General features: G+C 44.8%; 1 protein-coding gene across 1 annotated transcript in view; it reads left to right on the top strand.

Annotated features, from left to right (window-relative positions):
* DOCK1 (dedicator of cytokinesis 1) overlaps nucleotides 1–14,588 on the top strand; it is a 475,815-nt gene that overhangs the window by 243,229 nt on the left and 217,998 nt on the right. The window lies entirely within an intron of this gene.

Genomic DNA, 14,588 nt, shown 5'->3' with positions numbered 1-14,588 from the left:
AGATTCATCTTGGGCTGAGCTATTAAATGCAGCTAAAGAGATGCAGGTGGCCAATGATTCTCTGGGGAATACCAGGAGGGTAAGTGCCTTCCCTTTATTAGATAAGCAGATTCGCAGCTGCTTAATGCACAGGAAAGAACTTTCTCGGGAGCTGCACTTGAAGCAAGTGGATACATTGAAGCTAGTCCTGGCAATGCAAACTTCTGACTCAGGCTATGTGGGAAGCTGAGGCAGGAAGATCACAAGTTTGAGGTCCGGAGCTACAGAGTGAGTTCAAGGGCAGCCAGGAAAGCTTAAGGACCCTTGTTTCAAAATAAAGTAATACGAGGGCTTGGGTTCAATGCTGGGTTTGCCAACACAAAAGCAAACAGAAAACAGAGCTAAACATGTTGTTTGTGAAGTAGCTTTTGCCAGACTCCTGACAGTTGAGGATAAAGTTGTCAGTTTGATGGATGTGGGGATGCAGGAGGTTATGGTGGCAGAGTCCAAGTGTTCAGGGATGCAAAGTCACAGAGATGAGCCAAGGTCGGTAGGAACTGGTTATCCAGCCCAGGGTCACCAGAACTCCAGCTCTGCACTGAAGCAGAGGCTCTGCTCCAGTGGTAATAATGACAGTGGTGGGCGTGTAGGCACGAGCCCAGCCCAGAGACCTGGAGGAGACTCTTGGGATGCACCATGGCAGTGGAGATACTTGCAGAGTGGCAAATGCAGGTGAGGACAGAAATATGCAATAGATTTTAATTTTCCTTCTAGTTGGTGTAAACATTCCCATGACAAGGGGACATGGTATGCCACTTGTTCATGCTCACACAGCCGGTGAGAAAGCCCAGGGAGGTCCTGTCCCACCAAACGCTGAGTTCACACTGTTTCCAACATACAGGTCCAGTGCCTCTCCTGGCATTAATCAGTAGCCAGTACTCAAGGCCAGCAGGCATAGTGGCTTGCTGAGGGAGAGGAAGAATGAGAAGCCAAGCCCGTGACTTAGGGGTATTCCGTGACCTAAGCCTTTTCTGCAGCAGGTTACACCTCTGCTACACTACTGTCTGCCACCTTACAAGCCCCGCAGATGTTTACAGTACAGAAGACTCAGAGCAAATCAAATGACCAATTCTTCATTCTGTTGCTGAAAACTAATGTCTGGAGATACCCTAAAATCATCTCTGCAGCCTCTGATTCTATTTCGACCAGGGTTTCAGGCTGCTCTAGGGTTCTGCCAGGCAGATGGCCTGCTAATGCTGGAAGGGCTCTCTAGGGTGCTGAACTCTGAGCAGCCTCAGCCAGCAGCGGCCCTGGCTTCTCCCATACAGAAGGGAGACATGTCTTCCTCCCAGTGTGACACCTATCAATGTCATCAAGTGAGCTTCACCACCATGACAACCCTGCATTAGCGTTCTTAACCATGAATGTCCAAGGCTTCTATTGCCATTGTCCCAGAGTTAGGTCCTCAGAGTCAAGAATTTCAAGTAGGTGCTGGGGCTCTCTGCAGGTCTCTGTAGACTGAAATTCAGCTGTCCGATGGTTTTAGAGAGGATAGGAATAGAGTGGACCAGAGATGTGATACATTAATTTCAAAGCTTATGTATTGGAGAAAGGGATTATGCCTGCAGGATAGGGCAAGGCAAGCCTGCCGGCACAGCGAATAGCTGTCTTTCAGGGACACTGAGATGGGTAAAAGGCACACACTTAAAAGAAGTTGTTGTGGGTTAGAGTATTAGAAACTGGGGACTTAATAAAAAAATTAAATTCTAACCCTCATTGTTTTGTGTGTCTGTTCTTTGGCTGGGTTGCCATCTAGGTGTGTCAGGATATATTGTGCCATCTTCCTGAAGGAGACCTTCATACTAGGGGAAATTTGAAAGAGAGAGAGCATTTTTTACAGAAAGCAATTTACTAGTAATTTTTCAGCCTTTTCCCTGCCAGTCCTGAAAAATGTGTGTCTGAGTAGGTTTGTCCTGCCTTACTATTCATCATCAGGATTTGCCAGGAACTGAACTGAAATAATTTTCTTACATCACTCCACTGGTTTGCTGAGTGCTAGACCCGACCATCAGACTCATAAAAACAAATCAGAGGAATTAACTGCTGGTGGTAAAAAGCAAAATAGTAAAAAACAAAACTCTCAGCTCTTCTTGCTTTACAGAGCTGCTAAGTCTGTAAAACACAATTCCCCTATTAGTGAAAACAATAAGTCATAAGTCCTTTCTTTTTAGAGGGCAGTCTTGGGGGTTGACCCTAAAACCTTGGGCCTGCTGGGCAGGTTTGAAGATTTTATTTATATTGTCTTTTTTTTTTTAATTGCATGTATGTGTATGTGTGAGTGGAGATGCTCCTAAAGGTTAGAGGAGTTGGTGAACTTTGGGAGCTGCCTGTCATGGAGGCTGAGGTTCAAGCTTGGGTCATCTGTAAGGTCAGTACATATGCCTAACTGCTGAGCCATCTCTCTAGAGTCTAGACCTACGTGTGCATTTCTTTGTGCTTACAAATGCCAGCCTGTGTCTGTGCCTTTTCCTCCCATCTTCTCATTGACCCTCAGGATACCCTTGCCTGCTGGTGATGCTCCATTGCTAGGCTATATGTTGAGACTCTGAAGGGCACTGCTGGTGGGCTGTACCCTGAGTCCCTTTGCATAACATTCTCTGAAGAACTACCCTAAGCAGAAAAATCTGTCACTTGGTATGATCCATGGTGGACTTCAGAAAGTGTCAGCGCAGCCAGGCACAGTTGCAGGTTTCTGCAACTCCAGCACACAAGAGCCAGGGACAGGAGTATCACTGCAAGTTTAAGACCAGCCTGGTCTACAAGTTCTGGGCTCACCAGTGATACCTAGTAAGGCCTTTTCTTAATAACAACAGTAATAATAACAATAAAACATCAAGCATCGGGCATCTGAAACATGAATGAGATGAATCAGCCATCTTCTGTTATTCCACAATTCTGTATTGGGTATGGGTCATGGAAGACCACCAGTGGTTCAGGAACATGCCTGTCATTGGTGTACAAACTAAGGGATGCTCTGAAATTTGAATCAACTGTGAGACTGGAACAGGGCTTATAAAATGACTTCCTTGGGTAAGTTCCCTCATAGACCTCGAGGTTTTGGTCCTTTGGGTGAATCCTTAGCGGCAGAGCAGTGAGGTCTATAACCTGTACTGTATTTCATGGGAATATTTTTTGGAAAGTGGCAAGCCATGGTTGGGCCTGCCTGGCTCGGGCAGATCTAGATGCCGGGGAGCTGTGTAGAATACAAATGTCTTAATTACTCTCTCGAATTAAATTTCATAATCAAGTATGAGTTGTAAATATATACACCCTGTAGCTTTAGATTAGCAGTGCCCTGCCATCCATCCCTGTAGGGTTTTAAATTAACAGACTAGAATTTAAAGAATTGTTCAGTTCAATTGGAACGAGTGAGAAATGGAAGTTACTAACGGCCTAACAATAGGCAAACAGACAAGGAAATGGTGGTGTGTGCGCACTCACTGGGACCATTAGAATTAATAACTATAGGGATGGTTTAACATCTCCGTAAAACAGCTAATGTTAAGTGAAAGAAAATGGCCTACCAAGTTTTGCTGGGTAGAAACAAAGCAAAGTGGTTGCTACTGTACTAAAACACTGCCTTTAGAGGCAGTGTCTTTCCCATGTTGATTGGAGGGTGCCGGTGGACAGGAACATAAAGATGCCACTGAACTGTTCCATTTAAGCATCCTGTCAGCAGGACTCTGTAAACCCTCTCAGAGAAACTCCCAGAAAGGATCAATTTGGGGTACCTATAGTCCCCAAAGGCCTTCTTTGATTATGTTGATAGACTGTTAAATTTTAAAGTTATAATAGTGTGTGTGTGTGTGTGTGTGTGTGTGTGTGTGTGTGTGTGTGTACATGCTTGTATGTCCAGGTGTATACCTACCATATACTTGTGTGTAGAGACATGCTCACATGGGTTGGGAGAATTAACAGACCATGCCAGTATTCATTACTAAGAAGAAAATTGCCACTGGTTTGAATTTATAATGAAATTGACTTGCCCTGAGCTCTGTGTTTAGAGACTCCATAAGGTTCGGGGTTTTATCAGCTGATAGGAAAGACTTGCTTCCTGTTCTGCCACCGCCAAATGTCTCATACTTCCCAGATCAGGTGTCCCTGTAATATGGTATGTGTACCTTGACTGGTCCTCTGACAGGTGGGACTGTGGGGAAACTACCTGCCTTGGGGTCTTCCATCACTCTATATAGCCTAAAAGCTAGCAAGCCATCCAATCAGTGTAGAGAAGAACAACCAGACAGTGCTGATTTCCTAGTGGCTCTTCTGTGGTAGAGGCACCTTGGAGCCAGAGATGCTGGCTGTACTTCAAGATTAATTGGGTCAACATTTTATTCCATATGCTATGGGAACGCCTGTGCATTGGGCTCCTAGGAGTGGGGGAAAAGGGGAAGTGGATAAGCTGTTCTTTAACATGAACCTTCCCAGTGGGGAAGGGAGGTAGGCTCTCACTCACACCAAGGACTCCTCTGTGCAGAAAAAGCTTTAATGTGGAAACCTAGTTTACAGTCCTGAACCTCTCTTGCCTTGAGGCAGAGAGCTGTATGGATGCCTCAGCATACAGGGTATTTAATGTAACACATGGAGATACTCTTTTTTCCCAGACAGTTGTTCCCTCTTCAGAAGCCACGGCGTTGAGTGGAAAGGGATGACTCTAAGCACATTCAGATGCTGTTCTAGCGTGGACAGTAAGTGAGGGGGGGCAGCATCAGGGATAGCAACCTGGCTTGTGGAAGGAACTCAGGGAAGACACATATAACTTCTGTAACTTTTGTTCTCTTCCCTCCCCACTCTTTTTCTGTGTCTGTGTGTCTCTGTCTCTCTGTCTGTTTCTCTCCCTCCCTCTCTCCCCCTCTTCCTCACTTCCTAGGCTGGCTTTGAATTTGCTATATGTATCCTAGGGTAACCTTGACTCACTTCTCTGGTGCTGGGATTATAGGTATATGTCATTGATGCTGAGAACTGATTCCAGTGTTTTGGGCATACAAGGCAAGCCATATGCCAGCTTAATACCTTCTCTACCTCTTACTGAATAGAATATTGAAAGGTAACCTGGGTCATTATGAACTGATGGCTTTCTCATTTAATGCTGGGAATAATGTTTGTTTTTGTTCTTGGTAAAAGGCGGGCTTTGAGCAGAATAAAACCTGCTTGAGTTGGGGCTCTGATCTGTTCTTATCTGTGTCATTGAATTATATACCTCACCAAGAGAAAGCCTTGGAGAAGTCAACACCAACCAGATGAACTGTTGCTGGCATGCTCACACACTATCCTGTTCACAGTGAGTGGGCAGGAGGGCATGACTTTTGTGCCTCATCCAGGCATGGACATTTTTCTTTGGTATAGAGGCTTTGGAAGAGTGGTTTTCAGCCTGTGGGTAGTCACAAACCCTTTGGTGGTCAAATAACCCTTTCAAAAGGATCGCCCAACACCATTAGAAAACATGATTCATAACAGTAGCAGAATTAGAGTTATAAAGTAGCAACAAAGTAATCTTATATTTGGGGATGATCACCACATCACGAACTGTATTAAAGGGTCACAGCATTAGGGAGACTGAGAACTACTCTTTAGAAGAACCAAAACCAGGCTTTCCTCTTCGCTTAAGTTCTATCTAAGACATTCCCTTTTGTTTACTCATGATCCAGACAGAATCTGAGTTAGTTTTATGGTATCAACAGAATTGTGTGATGCTTGTGAACAATCACCTGGGAACCCTGCCTTCTCTAAATGGGGTGTTATGTTGGTCAACAAACAATAACCCATTCCACCCTGCCCTCACTGCATTTGCAACAGCCAGCTTGGCAATCAGTAGTGGCCAAAGAGTTAGGAAGGCCAGGTTCTGACTCTGTGATCCAGGCTCAATCAGTTTTGGAAGAGGAACCCATCTTCCTTTCTCCACCCCTCCCCCATGGGCATGTCAGTCCCCGAGAAGTCGGGATGTTGGATGGAAGTTCTGAATGCTACACTCGGACACATCTCATCACTGTAGTGGGCACCCTACTTTCCCTGTGTAGGTTCCAGACAATGAAGAGCTCAACAGATAGCCACCTGGAGCTCCTCAGAGGCTGGAGTTGGTAAAAGCTGGTGCAACACTAAAGAGGTGGCCTCCCTTTCTTAGATCTAATGGGTTTCCTTCTTCTCTTAAGAATAGGTATACATGGACTGGAATGGATTCAGAGTCCATTGCCTTTAATTGTACTGAATCCAAACATTTTTTTAAAAGGTGTGTGTGTGTGTGTGTGTGTGTGTGTGTGCGCATGTGTGTTGTTGTCCCATGGGCCTGTGTGGAAGGCAATGGTTGGTGTTTAGTGTTTGGATGTTTTCTAAGTTTTTCTTCTACCTTACCTTTTCCTAGACAGGGTCACTCACTGAGCCTGGATTGGCTGGCTGGCCAGCAAGACTCAGACCTACCTGCCTTAAAAACAGGGCTTGATTTACAGACATGCACTGCCATGCCTAAAATAATGCCCACGGGTGCAGATGATCAAAACTCAGATCTTCCATGTTGTGCTACACATGAGTGCTTTACCCACCAAACCTTCTTCCCCGTACACATTTTAACTCATTTAACACATATTCACTCGTGATAGATCTGACCTTCAAACTGGAATACAGACTTTTCCTTCTTTTTCCTCAAAGTGCCTCTTGTGAGCAGAGGCTTCCGTGTCCCATTTTACTGCCACCTCAGGACAACATACAGGGACATGCAGGACAGGACTTCCATGTGGAAGTAACCATCACATACAAGAGGAGTTATTTAGAACTGAAGATACAGTCTGTCTTTCTGGCAAGTCCATACAGGCCTCTATCTCTGAGCCTCAAAGGGATCCCCACCTCTCCACCTCCATATTCTCCTTGGTTTGGCCAGAGTGTTGAATAGGTTTGGGTTCGCAGCAGCAGCTAAGCCAAGAGGAAAGAGCCATGAGTGCTTCTTATAATCGGCTTCTATTTATAAGCTGATTGCTGAACACAGAGAAAATGTCCTGCCCCAGGAATGCGTGCGGATGGTCCAATGGCTGTACAGAGCTAGTAATGTGTGTGGGACCTGGCCAGCCCTCATACATTTTGTTGACCAAGGTCTAATGTGGAAAGATATCCTGATTTGAATTCGGAAGGCCTTCTGGCGTGTAGGCTACACACAATGGGTGCTTTAATCTGGCATAATTTGAAATATAAAGCAGGGGAGACTTCTTCCTTCCACTGAAGCTGACGGCATGGTAGGAGGACCTCAGAAATTACTCACTGCTCGGAGACTGTTTTGTCAGTTTAAACAAGACTTAAGGGCTAGGGAGATGGCTCAGCTGGTAAAGTGCTTTCAAGGGCCTGAGTTTGATCCTTACAGCAAATGTAAAAAGCCAGAAGTGATGTGTGGGTTTCTAATCCCAGCACTGGGGAAGTGGAGACAAGTGGGCATGCGAACTGCCTTTCCTAATAGATGAATGAACTCCAGGCCAGTGAAAAACCACATCTCAGAAAACAAAGAGGATGGTCCTGAGGGTGACCTCTTGCATTAACATGCATACATTTGGATACTTGTGTGCGTATGTATAGCTGATCTCAGAAACACACGTGTGTATGCTCACCCATACATACATATACACCCCAAATTTTAAGTCAGGGAGAGAAAGTGTGCACAGTTAATTGTTTGGAATATGGAAAACTGAAGAAATACTCTGACTAGAATGACTGACAGGTGTTCATTGCAGGTTTGCATAGGGCAAAGTTTCAGTGTGAAGAACTCGGCCACAGTGTCACTGGGGAGTCAGAGGCAGGTGGATCGCTTGCGTTCTAAGACAGCCTTGGTTACACAGAGAAACCCTCTCTCAAACAAACAAATAGAAGAGGAAAGTATTGTGTCTGGCAGTTGGGAAGAGAGAGAATAGAGAAATGGTATCCTTCTGAGACTATGCCACCTCAGTACTTATCATAGATTTTTATTAAAATAAATTCCATCTGTCATGAATGTCACTTTCTCTTCGATTCTATACAGGCTAGTCGATTCTTCGATTCTCCGCTTCCTCTTTTGGCCAGCAGCAAGTGTTAGCTCTGTCTTTTTTATTCATATTACAAACCCAGCGCCTACTTTACAACATGAGACCATAGGCATCCCTCTCACACTCTGTCTTCCGTGTTGAAGGTAGATTCCCTGTGCACATCAACTTTAGCAGCATTTCTGTAGCACCAGGCGGGCCCTGTGATGCTTCTTGACAGGTAGTGAGTGTGGTTCATCAGCCATGCCTACCTGAGCTGGATGTGCACAAAGGCACCTGGTCTTAGAGACAGTCTCTGGACCTAGCGTGTAGGGGTCTAAAGCCCCACCTCCTACTTGGATTGCTGTACCATCTTCCAGCAGTCTGTGCTGCTAACAGTATGATCACTTCAACTCAATGTTGCCTATCGAAAGATTACCTCCCACTAACGCCTTTGTTGCTTTGCTACTGCTCCTCCAGTTGACTTTCTTTCCAGAACATTCCCTTCTTTTCCAGAACATTTCCATCCTTTCTCAAAGCTGACCTTCCATTCTCACTTCCCATCTCTGTCCTTGGAGGCTCTAAGGACACCTGCCTCTGTCTCAGCAAAGTCCAGTTGAGCAGCCAGCCTTGTTTTCTTCAAAGCCTTCTTTACTCTTACCTACCCTATTCCTCTTCTCGTCAAGAATCCCCAGCACTGAAATTCTAACATTCTTACACCATCTCGAGAACACACTGTGTGGTCATCCCTACTATCTGACTTTCCTTCCCTTGGTTCACTTTCCAGGTTTGTACCTCATCCTCCAGTCAAGGCTCATTGCTTTTATGTGGCATAGACCTTGTCTTGCTTCTGGCTGTTTAGGGTACCTGCATGTCCAGGGTAACCAGGTTCCTCACTGGGTGCTTGTTTCTTGTAAAACAATGAGACATAATTCTCAGCAATGTGTCATCCAGCAGAGAGAGACAACAGGTTCAATGGACTCTTCCTGGAGGACTAGGGCCTGAGAGGTACCAGTTGCTGAAAGTGTTCATGCAATTGTGGGAAATTATACTTGAAAACATGCAGGAGGCAGACTAATGTGCTTTCTCCTAAACCTAAACAATAGCTGATATCCCTGCTCTGTGCCCTGTTATCCTTCAATACTTTCTGATTGATTTGAATATACATATACATGATCCCAGGCTTTCCCAGGATCTGGTCAAGGAGCTGTAGGATGAGTGTGCAATATTAGTGATTTCCAAGGACTCTGTCTGCATTCCCAGGGGAATCTCAGCTGTCTGTATAATAAAGCTTGGGCAGGAATAAGAGAAAGAACAAGTTTTCATTAACTTTGGAGAAACCACTACCTGAAGTTATGCAACATCCCTCCGCCCCCACTGATGCAAGAGTGTCATACCCACAAGAGCAAGGAGATGACCTACTAATGGGCAAGGTTTGTGTTTAATTGTGGTATATGGCAGGGACTTGATGACATGTTCCTTGCAGACATCTGACTTGCTAACATTAGATTCTTTTTTTTCCAAATGATTTCTATGATGTAGTAGTTACCAAATAAATTAAAATTTTAATCCACACATCTCAATGGCTCCAACTCATATACAAAGCATCTTTCATAATCCTGGGCTTTAACCAGTTATAGAGGAGGCATTGCTGGCCGTTGAAGGGTAAACAACATTGTAGGGTTCAAAACACAACTGTGGATTTTGGTGTCTAGAGGCATATCAAGGTCTGGATGGAATTACATTCATTTCCATACCTGAATGTGACCCCTGAATGTAAATTTTTACTCACCAAGTACCATGGGTTCTTAGGACTATATAATTTTCCTTTGCCATTATATACTAAGATGAATGTGGGGATGACAGTCCTGAAAAGGACACAGAGTAGGATGGTTTAACTATGACATGTCTTGGATGCTTTGCACTTGAGAGAGGTACAGAGTGCTTGGGTAGCCTTGAGCCCCACTGTCAGGTTTTTGACGTTGCCTATTTGATTAGAGTTCCATTTAAAATGGAACTTTACACTTGATTCCAGTGCAGAACCAAGGCCAGGCAGGCAGCTGGGGTATACAGCTCTCCACATACAGACAGCTTAAGTCTAAGTCTAGTGGGCAGATCAAGGTGATAGTCCTGAGTTTGCCATGGTATTTTACAAAGAACATGGCGAGAAGAGAGAGAACAACAGAGTAAGATTGAGTAAGCAGGACTGATGGTAGCAGAGTCTGTGAGGTCTCCCTGCAGACATAGGAATGAGGGCGAGATGTGGATCTCACCCAGTCCTTCTAGGAACCTGCTCCTTCCCTGTTGCCTTTCTTGAAATGTTAGAGGAGACCCGAGTGTTGATGGGGTGAGTGAGTCTGTGTGTGTGTGTGTGTGTGTGTGTGTGTGTGTGTGTGTGTGTTGTGTTGGCAGGAAAGGAAAACCTGATGCAGGCTATCCTCCTGCAGAAGAACAGCCTTTTCCTTGAGGGCTGAAGTAAAGCTGGGGTTTGCTCTCAGCAATGAACACTTTGGGTTAAAAGCTCAGTGTTCTAAAAGAAAAATGAGGCCGTATATTTAGTCCCTACCTAACCTGGCAAATCAGTGTCTAGAGGGTGGAGACTGGGAGATATTATGTATTTTTAAACTCCTCTGATCATTATATATAGATTGGATTTTGTTTTGTGTTTTGTTTCTGAGACAGGATCTCATTATGTAGCTTTGGCTATCCTGGAATTTTCTTTGATTGACCAAACCAGTCTTGAACTCACAGAGATCCACTTGCCTGTAAATTCTCAGTGCACCACCCTTCTTGGCTTCCCCAGATCATTCTGATAGTACAGTTATGAAGGTACACTACTTGTTTGTGCCTTTTATTTTTCTTCCCCAGTGCTTTGATTTCTTCTAGTTCATTTTTTTATTTTAATTTTTTACTTATTATTAGTGTGTTTGTGTGTGTGTGTGTCACACAAGCGCACGCTAGCACTTGGTCACACTCCATGGGGTGTCAATCCTGCTGAGTAAGACTCGGTCATATTTGTACAGATTCAGAGATATCATCACTCGGCATGACCCTGGATAAATTTGCCACATCAGTGATTCTGATAGACAAAGTGGAGATGTACTCAGAGGAGAGTTAATGTAATACACTTGAAGGGGTATGCAAGTACCTGGACAAAAATGAGTCAAGTGAAGCCACAGATTATTTTAGTGAAGTCTTAAAACCAACAACCACCATTCAACAGCCACATAGGACAACTGGCTGGAAGAAATGCTAACCCTGTGCTCCTAATGGCCTCACAAAGTGAAATGGAAGCTGGTAGCCTCGAAGTTCCCAACCCTCCATGCTTCCACATGCAGCAGGCCAGCAACTCTGTAGGGCACTAAGTCCTGGATATGGGGTTCTAGCTGTTGGAATCTCCAGTTCATCAGTGGAATGTGGCCATTTGTGTTGTGCTTTAAGGTAAAAGGTATGGGAGAGAGAAGAGACCCATATGGACCACCTTCCACAGACTTTTGAAACCTCGGGGATAAATCCATGGGTCTGGCTCAGAAAACAAGGAAGTTGGTGTCACAATGTCAAACTGAGATGTTCCAGGTACTAAGGCAGACAGTGGGTATCTCAGCCTGGCCCAGTGAACTCTTCAAGCTGGTAGAACTCTAACAAAAATCTCCTTGGACTTGGAATGTCAGCTCTTGGGTGTGGGAGCTTTCATCTACATGAAGGCTGGGAGTTGGGCTCTCTCTTTCCCTGGTTTATTTCTCAAGGTTAGTCAGTTCAAAGGCATTCTTCCTTTAAAAACTCAGTCTCTACCCAAGTGAAATTTTTAACAAAGAAGACCCTGATTGTGAGCTGGGCAGAGGAAACTCAGGCCCTTAGCTCTGTTTCTTTCTTTTCTAGGTAAGGCTTGGTAAGACTTCAGGGCCAGTTGTTTTTTCTTTTATCACCTTTTACTGAGATGTTTTGTCCTTCTCTTAGGGGAAAAAAAAGGCTAGAAGACTTGCTTCCAGCCAGGGTTCCCTGGATTTTCCAGCAGAAGTTACTGACTAGGTTTACTGTTAATGGCCTCATTAAATATTCATTGAGCACCTGTTACTTGATAGTACAGTGTTTCTTCCTTTAAGGATCTCTTTGAGATGTGAGTCACCAGGTCCATCCCTCCTTTCTTCCCTCTTTGGAAGCATCCTTGATGCTTTAGGTTAAAAGATGTAATAAAAACAAAACAAAACAAAACAAAAAACTCGCTTCCCCCTTTCAAGTAGTATTTCCAGCTTAATACTCAGACTCTTATTCCAGGTAATCATCATGTTTTCCCCCTACTGGCTCCCAACCTTGTTTTTCATTAGAACCACTCTTCCCCCTGGGTTTGGATGTTAATCTGTCCTCTACCAGCTGCCATTTTGCAAGGATTCCACTGTTGAAGATTTCTGTCATAGCTGCCAGCCTCTCTATCCAGCCTCGGTGCTCCCAGCTCCTATTGGCCCCAGTCAATTCTCACCTATGATACCTTCTCAGCTGGGCTCTGGTTCCTTTGCTCTGGCTTCTGTCTGGATGTCAACACTTCATCTTCTCATAACGTACATTCTTGTTGAAAGCATCCCATGAGGCCCACCTCGCCCTTCTGGTTCTTTCTCAAAGTGGCTTCAACCTGTGATGCTAAAACTCAAACCTCTGGAAAATGTCACTTCTCATTCCCACCTGTCATTCTTGGTGTCTTTTCTTCTCCATGCAACATCACTTGGCTCGGGTCCTAGGTATCTATCTACATGTTGGGCCCAGCATCCTCTCTCAAACTGACCCTTGAAGTCAGCCAAGGTGTCACCCACTCACGCTGCAGCCTCCCACCCTGATTCTCTCTTGTGAGTGGTGACATGTTGGGCACATCCTAGTCTTCTCTTCGCGTGTGACACAATTTTCTTGTACACCTTTGCTTCAGACTGGACAATCAGCTCCTCCTTGGTCCCGATTGCCATCTGCATATCTGTCTACCTTGCCTCTGTCCACCCCTTTCTAAGAGCTTGGTCTTTAGAGTTCCAGTAAATTTCCAAAATGGCTAAAAACACTAGAACAACAAGCAGGTCTCAGGAAGCAAACTGCCGACCCTAAACAGGTAAAAGAGGTTCAACAGGGGACAGTCGCAGTTTAGGATACTCCCCAGGAACAGTGTATAAAGGACCCGTGTCACTTGCTGACACAGACTAGAAACACAAAGTTGGCAATGGGTCTGCTGTTCCTCCAAGAGCTTGCTCTACCCAGCAACTGACAGAAAGGCCACAGCTTCAGGCTGCCCTGTCATGCCTCTGGGTTCCTGAAGTGGAGAGAAATCAACCTCCATTTACAAAGCTTCTTGTGATGGGCTCCACACTCTGCAGCTTTTTCTCACAACCCCCACCCCCAGGCCGCAGTTTGCCTGCTTCCATTTTATGCCCTAGGCTACATTAACGATCAAACTGGAATTTTCCATAGTAACTCCAATGCAAACTTTCAGGAGCATCCTGGCATCCTGTTGGGATCACCGTCTCTTGCTTCTTCAAGGGTTAAAATAGGGGAACTTCTGTGAATGTCCACTCTGCATGGATGAACTTCTCCCTTAAGTTGTTTCTCTCTCCGCCTTCCCAATCCAAGGGTGATATGGCCCCTGGACATAGCTATGATACTGTGTGCACTGTCTGCTCCACACGCTGCAAAAGCCATATCCAGATGATTACTGTGGAGAAAATTCCTCCCAAATCCCTGTGAAGCGGCATAATCTCCAGGAGGTTTACAGAGTGATTTAGAAACACAACTCTTTCTTTGTCTCCTAATTTCTCTATATTCAAGTTCATTTTCCTCCCATGCCTAGCTTGAACTGAGTCTCCAGTTCCAGCTGAGTACCCTGATGTCTTAGGATCCGGTGACTGAGTACCTCCAGGAGATAGATGTCTCTGAAGCCTAGAATCTTGGTTTCCTGGAGACACCTCCCTGCCTTCTGCCTTCAGGAGCTGAAACAGTTACATCCTCAGACACAGTTGAGAGGTTCAAACCTAAACCCTGAATGCCTTAGTATGCAACATCACCCAAGCAACTTTTTCATGTGAATTTGCTAGGGCCATACTAACCTGTAACTTATATAAATCTATATTCTGTCCTCAAGGTACAGGATAAACACCTTTTAAAAGTGAACTGATTAAAGGTCGAGATGTTTTACTGTATTTGCATAAAGATAGACTAATTTAAGTTTGGACATCTTGGGTGTGTTGTCACGTTGGATCAGTCATACTAAATGTTGCTTTAAAATATTGAAGCCACTCCATAATGCTATGAAATATTAAAATCAAATATGAAGGTTCCACATCATAAATTATGTCATCTAATTTTGGGTTAGAGAACGCAGGCCTCTGGAGTCACAAAGGGTCCAGGACAATGAGCACAGGTGTCACATTCCCAAAGGAGCTGTGGAAAACAGTCCTCGTGCCTAGGAGTCCTTATCGCCTTTCTTGATGTGAGGCACCGCACCTCCGTTCTGGATAATTGGTGTGGTGCCCTAGATGGTCTGTTAAGAGCTTCTCTGCTCTGCCTCGGCTTAGGTGCCCGGTGGGTTGGGTAGAGGGTGAGAAT

The sequence above is a fragment of the Micromys minutus genome (genome assembly GCF_963924665.1).
Source record: "Micromys minutus genome assembly, chromosome: 2".
NCBI classification, from domain to species: Eukaryota; Metazoa; Chordata; class Mammalia; order Rodentia; family Muridae; genus Micromys; species Micromys minutus.
Note: the sequence above shows the minus strand (reverse complement) of the source record. Positions and strands in the feature narration are given on the sequence as shown.